Below are 11,520 nucleotides of genomic sequence, written 5' to 3' on the forward strand. Positions count from 1 at the left end.
TAATATTAAGCATAAGCATAGCTTTATTTTAAAATTCCTCTTCTATGTTTCCCTATTCCTTCTCCAAATTTTTTCACCTCTGAAATTTTCTTAAGACTACAAGAAGAGTTTAAGAAAATATGTTAACTCATTAAGACATATTGTGTAGCATCTGTGAATACATTATTAGCAGAGGCATGAATGATGGCAAATTTCATCTTATGCCGTCCTTCTCAAATGTAATTTTTTTTTCTTTTCTACCTTTCCTCTGATGTTGTGAATCTTACCCTCTATTTCTGGAGCTTTGAGTTTATGACCATTGAAAAAGCCATTCCAAAGGAGGAAATTCAAGATGTTATAAAAGCCTCAGGTAGGTGACAATGGAATGTTCTCCCTGGGCTCCAAAAGAACAAGCAACATGGCTCCTTTGCACAAACTACAGGAAGCGCATATGGCATTGGCACAATGATATTCACTCAGCTCCTCTCCATATGGTGGCCCCTGGGAGGACTTAAGTCTCATTTGTGTCTCACCAACCTCCCCTTCATTTATTTCCTATCCAACTCCCCATTCCGCCAACCCCAACCCAAAGTATATCTTTCCCAGGGAAAAACCAACTAATCTGAACCAGTTACCATGTAATCTATCCCCATGGCAACCCCGTATGTTTCAGAGTGGTACTGCACTTCATAGGCCTTTTACAAGGTACTTCTGGGTGGATTCAAACTGCCAACCTTTCAGTTAGCAGCCAAGCATTTAACTGGTTGGGCCACCCAGGGACCCTTTTCTGGGGAAGCTCCACTGAAAAGAATACATTGTCCATTACATAGACTCCTCTGCAGCTAGGTGGTGCCATAACCAAATCTGGCCTATAAAATCTTAGCAGTAGACTGTTTTGCTTTCCCTATCCTCTTCATTTCTTCCCTCCTCTTCTCTTTCTGTTTACCTAGCACATGTGAGGCTTCAGCGGCCATCTTTTGGCCATGAAATCATCATGTAAATGAAAGCCCATAACTAGATAGAGACAGTCTCAAATATTGATATCATGAAACTATTGCACCAGCTTAGAATGCATCTTTAGGACTTCTTTTCAAATAAACCTGTGCTTGGATAATCCACCTTTGTCTATTACATTCAACCAAACATTATTCCTAATTGATACACCATTTGACATTCTAGTGTCTTAGAAAGGAGCTCTGGTGGCATCGTGCCTAAAGCATTTTATTGCTAACCAGAAGGTTGGTGATTCAAACCCACCAGCTGTTCCGTGGGACAATCTATGTCCCTGAAGATTTACCACCTTGGAAACCCAATGGTGGTTACTATGAATCAGAATCAACTCCATGGCAGTGAAAGTGTCTTAGAAAATGGAGTAGTTGGGGTCTTCTCTGTTCTCCTTCCAATCTATTATTATATAATTAAAGCCTGTACCTGCTTCTTTCAGAATCTTCCTTTTTGGTTCTCAAAACATTTTTTATTTTGATAAAACTCAGTTCTTCTAAAGTTGAATCTTTGGCTTTTGAAAATATTGATTTTGATGTAGATTTTTAGAGCCCATTTTAGAAGTCAAAAACTAAGCAGTCATTGATTCCTTCTATTTGCATTACAATTATAGCAATGTTAATTCCCATCAGAGCAATGTGGAAATTCCTGACAACTGGAAAAATGATCATACTAATGTGACTTGTGGTCAAGAAAACAGATCGTTTTAAAAGATATTATATTACGCAGTACTAAAAAGAAAAAAGGCTTACAAATTTATTCTGAGCTCTTCTAGAGTTATTCTTATTATAGTCAACAAGTGTGGTTTTCTTTTTATTATGTAATTCCAGAGTACATGTTTGTAACAGAGAGAGATAGGTACTCAAGCTTATTCCTGGATCTCAACACACATGTACTTATCTAATGAATGAGTGTTTGTTTGAAGACTATTTGGTGATGTCTGCCAAGCCCACAGGACACCACACTTGGGAGATTTCTAGAAAACAAGATTAGGTTATACTCAAACCCTAAAGAAGCATTCTTAGCCATGACAATTTAGTGCTCCAGAGTTTTGACACTGTACCCAATGTACAAAACCTAGTGGGGCACAGAATTTTGTTTCCATAGACAATTCAAGGGAGCTTAGGAAAATCTTATAAAACCAGACCATATAGCTAGTGCTTAATTCTACTCATCCTAGAGTATTATCCTTCTAGACCTGAAAGAACAAAATGTAATGAGATCTCAAGAGCATCAAGATCTCAAGATGAATCAGCATCTTAGAGGAGAAGATGGCACTAACTTCTATAGAATGATCTCAGATCTAAACCTAGCAAAGCCATTTATTCTTAAATCACAAGAAGGATAAAGAATTACCAGGAAAGATGGTAAACTAAAAAATAAAAACTAAGAAAACTTTTTAATCAATGTTTTTTGGTAATAACATATTGTTCTGGTTACCTAGTGCGATTCTAACAAGAATATACCACAAATGGGATGGCTTGAACAAACAGGAGTTTATTGTCTTACAGTTCATGAGGCTAGAAGTCCAAGTTCAAAGTGCCAGGCTCTAGGGGCTGGGTGAAAGCCCCTCAACCTTGGGGTTCAGCTCTGCCTCCTGCTCCTGGCCCACTGGAGCTAGAGGCTTTTCTTCACTCAGACAGCTGCTGGCTGCTGAGGCTGACAAGCCCAAGGTTGACAAGTAAAAAGGCACAGTTCCGATGTTACCAAACCACATGGCAGGCCATTCATTCAAGTTCATTGAAAGTCCCAAAGTCAGCAGAGCATGGCAAGCTGCTGAGCAATGACACAGCTACATGCAGCGTTCAAGTGTGCCATAAGCTAGAGACCATTCCCAAGGCTTCTCCTTATATACAGGAAGCAGACCACAACCCTAAGGCAGCTACCCAGCTGCACAGTAGATTCCACCATGGAATTGATTACCAGTCTCATCATGGTTAATACTACATCCAGCTGCCCAGTCACTCAACCAGGCCTAGCCAAGTTGAAACACAAACTTAATCACCACACATATCCTCAGCATCTGTCTCTTGAAAGTAAGAAGGAATGGTATAATATCATGACGTTTATATTTCTCTTGAGAGAAAAAGAATTTTCTATGGCATACTTAATGAACAATAAGGTAATAATCTAACAGGTCCTCTGATATGAATGGAGTATCGGATATTTTGGGCAAGGGCTCAAACTACTAACTCTAATCTTATAGTTCCTCTCATTACTAGGAACAAGCAGGAACACAAAGTTCTGAGAAATAAAACACCAGCATTTAATCTCTAATGTAAGTTGTTTGCGAACTTGGGAAGCTATTATGCCACACCATCATAATTTCCATTTTGCTTTCAGTTGTGTTCTTCCACAACTCTTTCTGAAAAAGAAATTCTTGTCTTCTGTCAAGGGCAAAGACCTCAACTTTTACTTCCTTGTATACCAAACAAGTTCTAGGGGCCTACTAGATTCTTATCAAACAATTTTTGTGTCTATTTCCAAGACTCTCACTTTAATATCTGAATAGCAAAATTTTTTGTTGTTAATAAGGCCACAGTTAATCTGTGATAAAAACACCATGGGTAATACTAAGATTTCTAACCCTTCCATTTTAACTTGCCAAGGTATTTCCTACCTCTAATTACTATACTTCTGTTTTATTGTCATTCTACTTAATTACAGTGGTTTATGCTCTCTCATTGAAATATGGATCTTTTGCAAATGTTTCTTGAAACTTGTGATGTAATATTTATCATTCTCCTACTTCTAGATGAGTCTTCACAATGAACAGCCTTCTCCTAATTCCTTACAACCTAGTAAAAAAAAATTAGGTTGCAAGTTTACCAAAAAAAAAAAAAAATTCAAGTAAAGCAAATTCTGAAAATAAGATTAGCTTTCTTTTTGCAAGCACCATTATTGAGGATGATGATTAAGGTTGTGTGTCAGCTTGGCTGGACCTTGATTCTCAGTGGTTTGGCACATCATCCCCCATGATGAGATCTGCTATGAGCAGCCAGTCAGTTGAAAGAATTTCCTCTGGAATGTGGGCTGCCTACAACATATATGGATGTTCTGGAAAAGCACTCTGCCTTTTTGCTCCACCTGGATCCTGCATCTGGCTCATTATAATCTGACCTCTGGTTCTTTGGAATTGAGTCAGCACCCTGTCTTATTGCCTGCTGATCTTGGGATTGTTGCCTTCACAGTCTGTGAAGTCTGTGAGTCAGCAGACTGCTGTATTGTCTGCTGATCTTGAGTTCAACAGCCCCTGCAGCTATGTGAGTCAGGAGAAGCCTCCAGTCTGATATCTGACACATTGAATTGGGACTTGCCAGCTTCTACAACCATGTGAGTCACTTCCTTGAGATGAATATTTTAAGACGATATTTCTCTCTCGCTACACACACACACACACACACACACAGGCACACACATATATGATCAATTTTCTCTTTCCCTCTGATTATTGTGTAGGCTTCACTTGTTTTGCTTCTGTAAAGAGTCTAGCCTAAGACATGGAGGAGAAAGAGAGAAACAAGGATTGGACAGAAAGAGAAGGTGGATTGCAGTGCAGTTTCAAAAAAGGGCTCAATCAACTCCATGGTGTGCTCTGGAGCTGGGATGACCCTTATGAGTTGTTCAAAGTTGGTTTATGAGCACCAAACCTTCATGTTCCATCATCAACAGTCATTGGCTATAAGACTCTCTGTATGGTGGCTGGCCTAGGGCTTGATAATTCTTCAGCAGAAACAATTCCAAAAGGAGTTGACAGCTGAGGATTGTCTGTCAGCATCACACTCTATGGTTGGATGAGTAAATATTTATTCCTTAAGTGGAATCTGGGTGTCTCATTGGTGCATAACATACTTTTATGAACGTTCTTACTGAGGTATAACATATATAATGTCTATATAAAAATTCAAGTTTTTCTTTCCTCAATATGATACTGTAATCAGTTCTTCTTCCTATATTGTGTTTGTATTCTGATTTGTTCTTTGAACTGTCTTAAAGTTCACTAATGATGTCTTCCCCTATATTCAGTTTGCTGTAAATCCACCCAAACCAAAAACCAATCTCACTACCATTGAGACTCATTCTGACTCATAGTGACCCCCACTGTGTTACCAAGGTAAGAAAACTTTTGTACATCTTTACAGAAGGAGACTGCCACATCTTCATTCTACAGAGTGGCTGATGGGTTTGAAACACTGAGGTTTGGGGTAGCAACCAAATACCATATCCACTACACCTCCAGAGCTCCTTTAACGCACTCAAAGTGCTATTCATGTCAGATATTACCTTCATATTTCTAAGGATCAAGTTTATTCTCATTTACAGATTATAATTCCCAATAGTTTCATCCTTCTTTGTTCATATTTTCCTCTATTTATTAACATTTATAGTATTTCTTTTAAAGTCTTTGTTACCAAAGTCCAATACATGGACCATTTTAGAGTCTACTTCAATTGTCTATTTTTCCTTTTGTTTATTGATCACATTATCTTACCTTTCATATTCTCATATTTTTTTATGATATGTTTGACATTGTGGGGGGAAAATAAGAATGATAAAACCTAATAATAATGTTATTTTCCTTACAAAAAGTTATTCCTTTCCCCTTTCCAACCAACAAGTTGAAAGTTTGATTACTTAAATCTAATCAGGAATTTAGTTCAGTCAGGTCTGGGTTTTAGTCTTGGTAAGCACATTCACCGTTTGTTTAAAAATGTTGCTTTGGCCTGTGCATTCTGGATATTTGATTGAGACAGTGGGGTATCTGATTCTTGAGTCCTGAAAAACAATGAAAGATTCAGTTCTGCCCTTTATATAGTTTGAGCTTATCTCTGTGGTTTCCTATTACATATTGCTTAAAATATATATCAAATATTTTCATTTGGACACTGGACATGTCAAGCCTCCCCTCTCTAGTAGGATTTCGTCCCTAATGTGAGGACACTGCAAGGAATTTCATCTTGTGTTTTGGAAGTTCTTGATTGATATCTCAAGCTTATCATGCCACCCATATCCACAAGTGTTCCATGGAAGCATGAACTGTACTTTTGAGTCTTCTCTGGATTCAAACAATTGTATGAGACTATACAATTATCAAAAGCTCCAGTTGTTTTCCCCCTCAGCAAGACACTTTTCATTAGAGTAAGACTGGTCTTTTTCCTGTGTGGAGTAGGCAAATATGCCCAGAGAAGAAAAGGATTGACAATCACAAATTCATCCAGGAAAAGTTCTTTCCTCTTTGAATTTTTTTCAACTATTCTTAATCACATAGCTCTCAATTATATAGCTCTCCAATATCTTTAAAAATGTAATTTTGCAATGTATCTCACTTTAAAAATTTTTCTATACAGAGATTGTGGCCTTCTCGTGATCTATTATATCATACTTGTGAGCAGAATTTCAAGCTCATTATATTTAAAGTAATAAATGTATGTTTAAGTAAAAATTGGCATTATCCATTTACTCATGTCTGAAGTGGTCAAGATGTGGCCATTCTCCAAAACATGCCACTCAGAAACCAGTAGGCACGACCTGGTGTGAATATATATTTTAATTTTCCCTGGATAGTCTCGGTTTATGTCTAGAATCTTCTTGCAACTATGAGTAGTGCCCCTTTTATTCACACATGTATCCTGGGTTAGATGATAAATTATATCCCACTCTGTATATCTCAGTTTATATATGGATGTGAGGCATACAGAAAGACAACATTCTTATTTTCACTGCCCCCTTCCTCAGGGCTGTTGTACATCATTAGATATAACTATCAAAGTGACAGCAGGCTGGGTTTTCTGAACTATGAGTCTATTATCATATAATTTACCAAAAAACAGAGCAAGAGAAGTTACTCTTATATTCTAAGAATTGTTTAATAATCCACCTTCCCTCTCCTATCTCCTTTTTTCTCTTCTATCAAGTTCATGTGTCTGCAGCTTTAAGAAAAACACTAACAAAAGTTCACTATTAATGCAACTTTATACCCCATAGGTAAAATTTAGCTCAGTCCTATTAAAATATTTTCACATTTGATCATAAACTGTTTATGGTTTTAAAACACTTATATAGGTACTTTTTTCCCTTAACATAATAGATACTTGAAAAACAGCCAGAAAACAACTTTGGAATTTTCATCATTTTTATGGGTAACATATAAAACATGTTGCACTCAATTCTCCATGGAGTAAAGTTTGGAAATGAGGCTGAATTATTGCAAATGACAAATTTTAGCCCCTAAAACATGCTCGGTACATTGGAGCAAATCTTGTTGGTTAAATCACTTCAGCCATCAAGTTTTTCTTAAAGTGTCTCGATACGCTTTTGACTGATACCATCTGTTACCTACTGAAAAAATTATTTTACTTTGGAAGGTATTCATCAAATTATAGGTGACATATTTGTTTGAGAATATACCCGACCATCTGGTTCTATAAAAATGTGTTTCTGAAAAATACTGCCATCCTATCTCAGAGACACCATCCGTATTTTCAGAGGCTCTTTTTGCTACACTCCAAAAACAGAAACACATGATATTTTTGGCTCCTGGCTAAAGAAGCAAAGAAAAACATTTACAAAGAGATTTTTCTAAGCACCATGATATTTTACAGCTATTCACTAAAAGAATATGTAGGTGTCCAGAAGAATAGTGTGTGGAGAAGAAAACAAGGAGGTATAGTTCGCTCAATGAATATTTCATATCCTGAATAGAAAACCACTAAAACAACGAGCTTCAGAAAATTCTCCCTGTAGATATGAGCTTTGTAGAAAAGTTGTGTTATGTTATACTGTTTGTATTCATGAAAACATTCTCACTTTGCAGACATAGTCCCATTCTTATTCCCATTCTGCTATTCCTAGTTGGTGTTGTAAAAAGTTATTTTCTTTTCCTAGGGGGCCTTTTCTATTTATTAAAATGCTATATAAGAAGTCTAAGAATAGCCTCTCACCTCTGATTTTCTATATTATTTCAGTAAACTTGCCACAGGGCAAATTTTCTCCCACTCTAAAACAGGTATCTGTTCCTCACCAACACAAGTTTTCTCCCAACCAAACCATTTTCTTAAGTCCCTGGACTTAAATCATTAGAGCAATGATTTTCAAACATTCATACTGTATTGTGCATCAAACCAGTCTTTCAAGTGGTGATAAAGCACTATTAAAGAATAAAGCAATTCAATTTTCTTATTAATAATATTCATATTTCACCACACTTAAATGGCATATTACTTGTATATTCATTTAAAAAAGTATTTACTGTGCACTTACTATGTCATAAACATTACTAAGCTCTTAGAATTTAATAATTAATAAAATAGTCATGACCCTTGCCCATGGGGGACTTTAGTAAGTGAGAGAAAGAGTCATAAAATATCAATAGAACAAATGTAATATTGCAATTGTAATGAGGGTTGTGAAGGGGTGGGGTACATTATGAGTGTGCAATAGGAAAAAGGAATTAGTCATAAAGGTCAAAGTAGGTGTTTCTGAGGAAGTAATGCATGAAATGAGATATGAAATATAAGTAGGAGTTAACTCAGTCAAGTGAGAAGGAAAGAGCACACTTGACTTGGCTTGGAAGAACTGTTAGTGTAATATAATTCACAATTTGTGTCTTGAGAAGAACTTACATTCCTGATAAAATGTTGATGTAATATTCTGATTTTAATCAGTTTAAGGATTTTTGGGGAAGCTAGTAACCCAACGTAGACTGTCAATTGACCTTTGACCAGATAGTCTTTCCTTTTCTGCCTGGTCCATTCATGATTTTTGTACTACTCTTCCTATAAATATCACTATCAAGAGAAATCTTGAATTGCCTGCAAGAGGTCTTTTCAATTGCAGCATGATCGTAATGAAATGTTGACACAAACTCATAATTTTTGACAGAAGATTTTTAAAGCAGTTTTGGAGATTCTATCAAGATTATCCCTCTCACAAGTTCCCACTATGGTGGAGGGATGGATCAAAGAACAACAGAGGCATGCAGTTGAGATACTTGTGGTGCTCTGACCTGTCAGCACCTCAGCTTCAATTGGAAGTTTATGCTAAGATGAGAAGAATTAGACTCTATTTCACAGTGCTCATATGTCAAGGTTCAATGGTCATCACATTAGTTTTCTATCACTGGCTTAACAAATAACCACAAATGTAGCAGCTTAAAACAACATGAACTTACTATCTCTCAGAAGTTCTTTACATCAGAAATCCAGATATATGTGGCTCAGCTGGGACCTCTGCTTAGTGTCTCACAGAGGTGAAATCAAGGTGTTACAGCATGGCTGCATTCATTTCTGGAAGCTCTGGAAATTAATCCATTCCTAAATTCATTCAGGTTGTTGGCTGAATTCAGTTTGTTGGAGTTATAGGACTGAGGTCACCTTTTCTTTGCTGGCTGTCAACTGGGGGCCTCTCTCACCTCCCTAGTTCTACCTGACTCCCTCCTCACATTGTTTCCTCTATCTTCAAACCAACAATAGTACATCAAGTTCTTTTCACACTTCAAATCTTTCTAACTTCTGTTTCCAGCCTGAGAAAGTTCTCTGCTTTTAAAGGTTTATGTTAGTAGATCACCTAGATAATCTTCCATTTTAAGATCCATAAACTTTAACTCTATTGTGTCTGCCAAATCCATTTTGCCCTGCAACATAACCTATTCACAGGTCCAAAGATTAGAGTGTGGACATCTTTGCAGGGAGAGGGATATTACTCAGCCATTTTAAAAAGATTGTCAGATTTGGTTTGGAGACATCTTGCCATCCAAAGTAAAACCTCGAAAACATGGTTTGAGTCTGTTTTCAGTGACCTCCAGAGTCAGAACCTGGGGAAGTGATTATATAGGTAGAAGATTTTAGGGTTCCTCAGGAAAGGTAACTAGATGTGATAACTTTAGATTCTGGTCAGTGATTTACTTTGAGGAATTCGATGGATGTTTGCATAATTCTGTGGCTGTATTGTCTTCCGCCCATGCAGTTTGTTTTTTGTTTTTTTTTCCAGATACATTTATTTCTACCTTTTGGCTAGAATATCATATTTGGCTCAAAAAAAAAAAAGGCCAAACCCAATGCCATCAAGTCAATTCCAAATTGTAGCAACCCCATTGGGTTTCCAAGGCAGTAAATCTTTACAGAAATAGATTGCCCAGTCTTCCTTCAGAAGAGTGGCTGGAGTATTTGATCTACCAACCTTCTGGTTAGCAGTGAGATGCCTTAGGCACTGTGCTACCAGAGCTCTTAGGCTTAGGCTCCTCTATATGTCTGCCTATGTATTTAAGAGGTTGCTTATAAGCCTTTGTGTTGTGGTCAGTGAAAATCTTTGAGAAACTTCCACATATACAGCTGCTCATTTGCTTAACTCTGGTCTTGGGATTCCTTTACAAAAAAAAAAAAATAAAACAAATGCATTGCCATTGAGTCTGATCCAATATTAATCATATTCCAAATGTTGACAAATTTTATTATAAAATAACAACAAAAAAATCACTTTTATCAATATTATGACCAATCTCATCAGAAAAGCTTTATGAAACTGTCAAGCTCCCAGTAACAGAAACAAGTTTTCTAAACTTCTAATTTTCCCTTGAAAGTTCAGATTTTATCATTGGCTCCAAATATGTCAGATATTTCCTTGAAGTAAGAGATTCCATTCATTTTCAAAGAAGTATTTGTCAACTGCCCAAGTCTAAACAATCTAAGTTCTTTGAAGTAAAAATTTTTAAAAAGTCTAAAAATGAAAAAAGGTGCTAATTCAGCTTATTATTCAAACAATTGCACAATTGTTTTCCCTGACACAGCCAGCATACTACGATATGCAGAAGAAGTGTTTTATCATACTTCTTATTTTGCCTTGTACAATATTCCAGTGATGAATATATAAGAATCAATGTTTAGTAAAACTAATAATTTCTACTAAAAACAAAGATTCTTATGTGAAAGTGGCATTTAAAAAAAAAAAAAAAAACTGATAGTAAACACCAACAACAAAAACACTAGAACATTTTGGTACCAGAAGTTTTATTCTCATTGCTTCTGTACTGTCATTTCAAATGTCAATCCAGTCAAAAAAGGTGAATAACATCCTAATATTATTATGAAAATAATTTTGCCCTTTGGATTTCTTGAAAGGCTCTGGAAACTCAAAGGTCTATGGACCACACTTGAGACTCTTTGGCTTAGAGAGTTTCCAAAAGTCAAGGGTAATATTTTAGACTCTGTCATCTGTGAGACTGTGGAACTACCTAACTTAAAATAAATAATCAGTCAAAGGCACCAGTGTAGTTAAGGTTGTGTGTCAACTTGGGTGGATTGGTTGAGTGGCTGGCAGCTGGATATAGTTATTCCCCATGGTGAGACTGGCAGTCAGTGCCATGGTGGAATCAACTGGAGTAGCTGAGTAACTGCTTTAGGGATGTGTGGTCTGCTTCCAGCATATAAGAAGCAGCTTTGAGGAAGGTCTCAAGCTTTTGGCCTGCTTGCATCCTGCATATAGCAGAGTCATTGTTCAGCAGACTGCCATGTTGTCTGCCAATCTTGGGACTCTTAATGGACT

The sequence above is a fragment of the Orycteropus afer genome, unplaced genomic scaffold (assembly GCF_000298275.1).
Source record: "Orycteropus afer afer isolate SDZICR_OR568_19922 unplaced genomic scaffold, OryAfe1.0 scaffold00119, whole genome shotgun sequence".
Classification (NCBI taxonomy): domain Eukaryota; kingdom Metazoa; phylum Chordata; class Mammalia; order Tubulidentata; family Orycteropodidae; genus Orycteropus; species Orycteropus afer.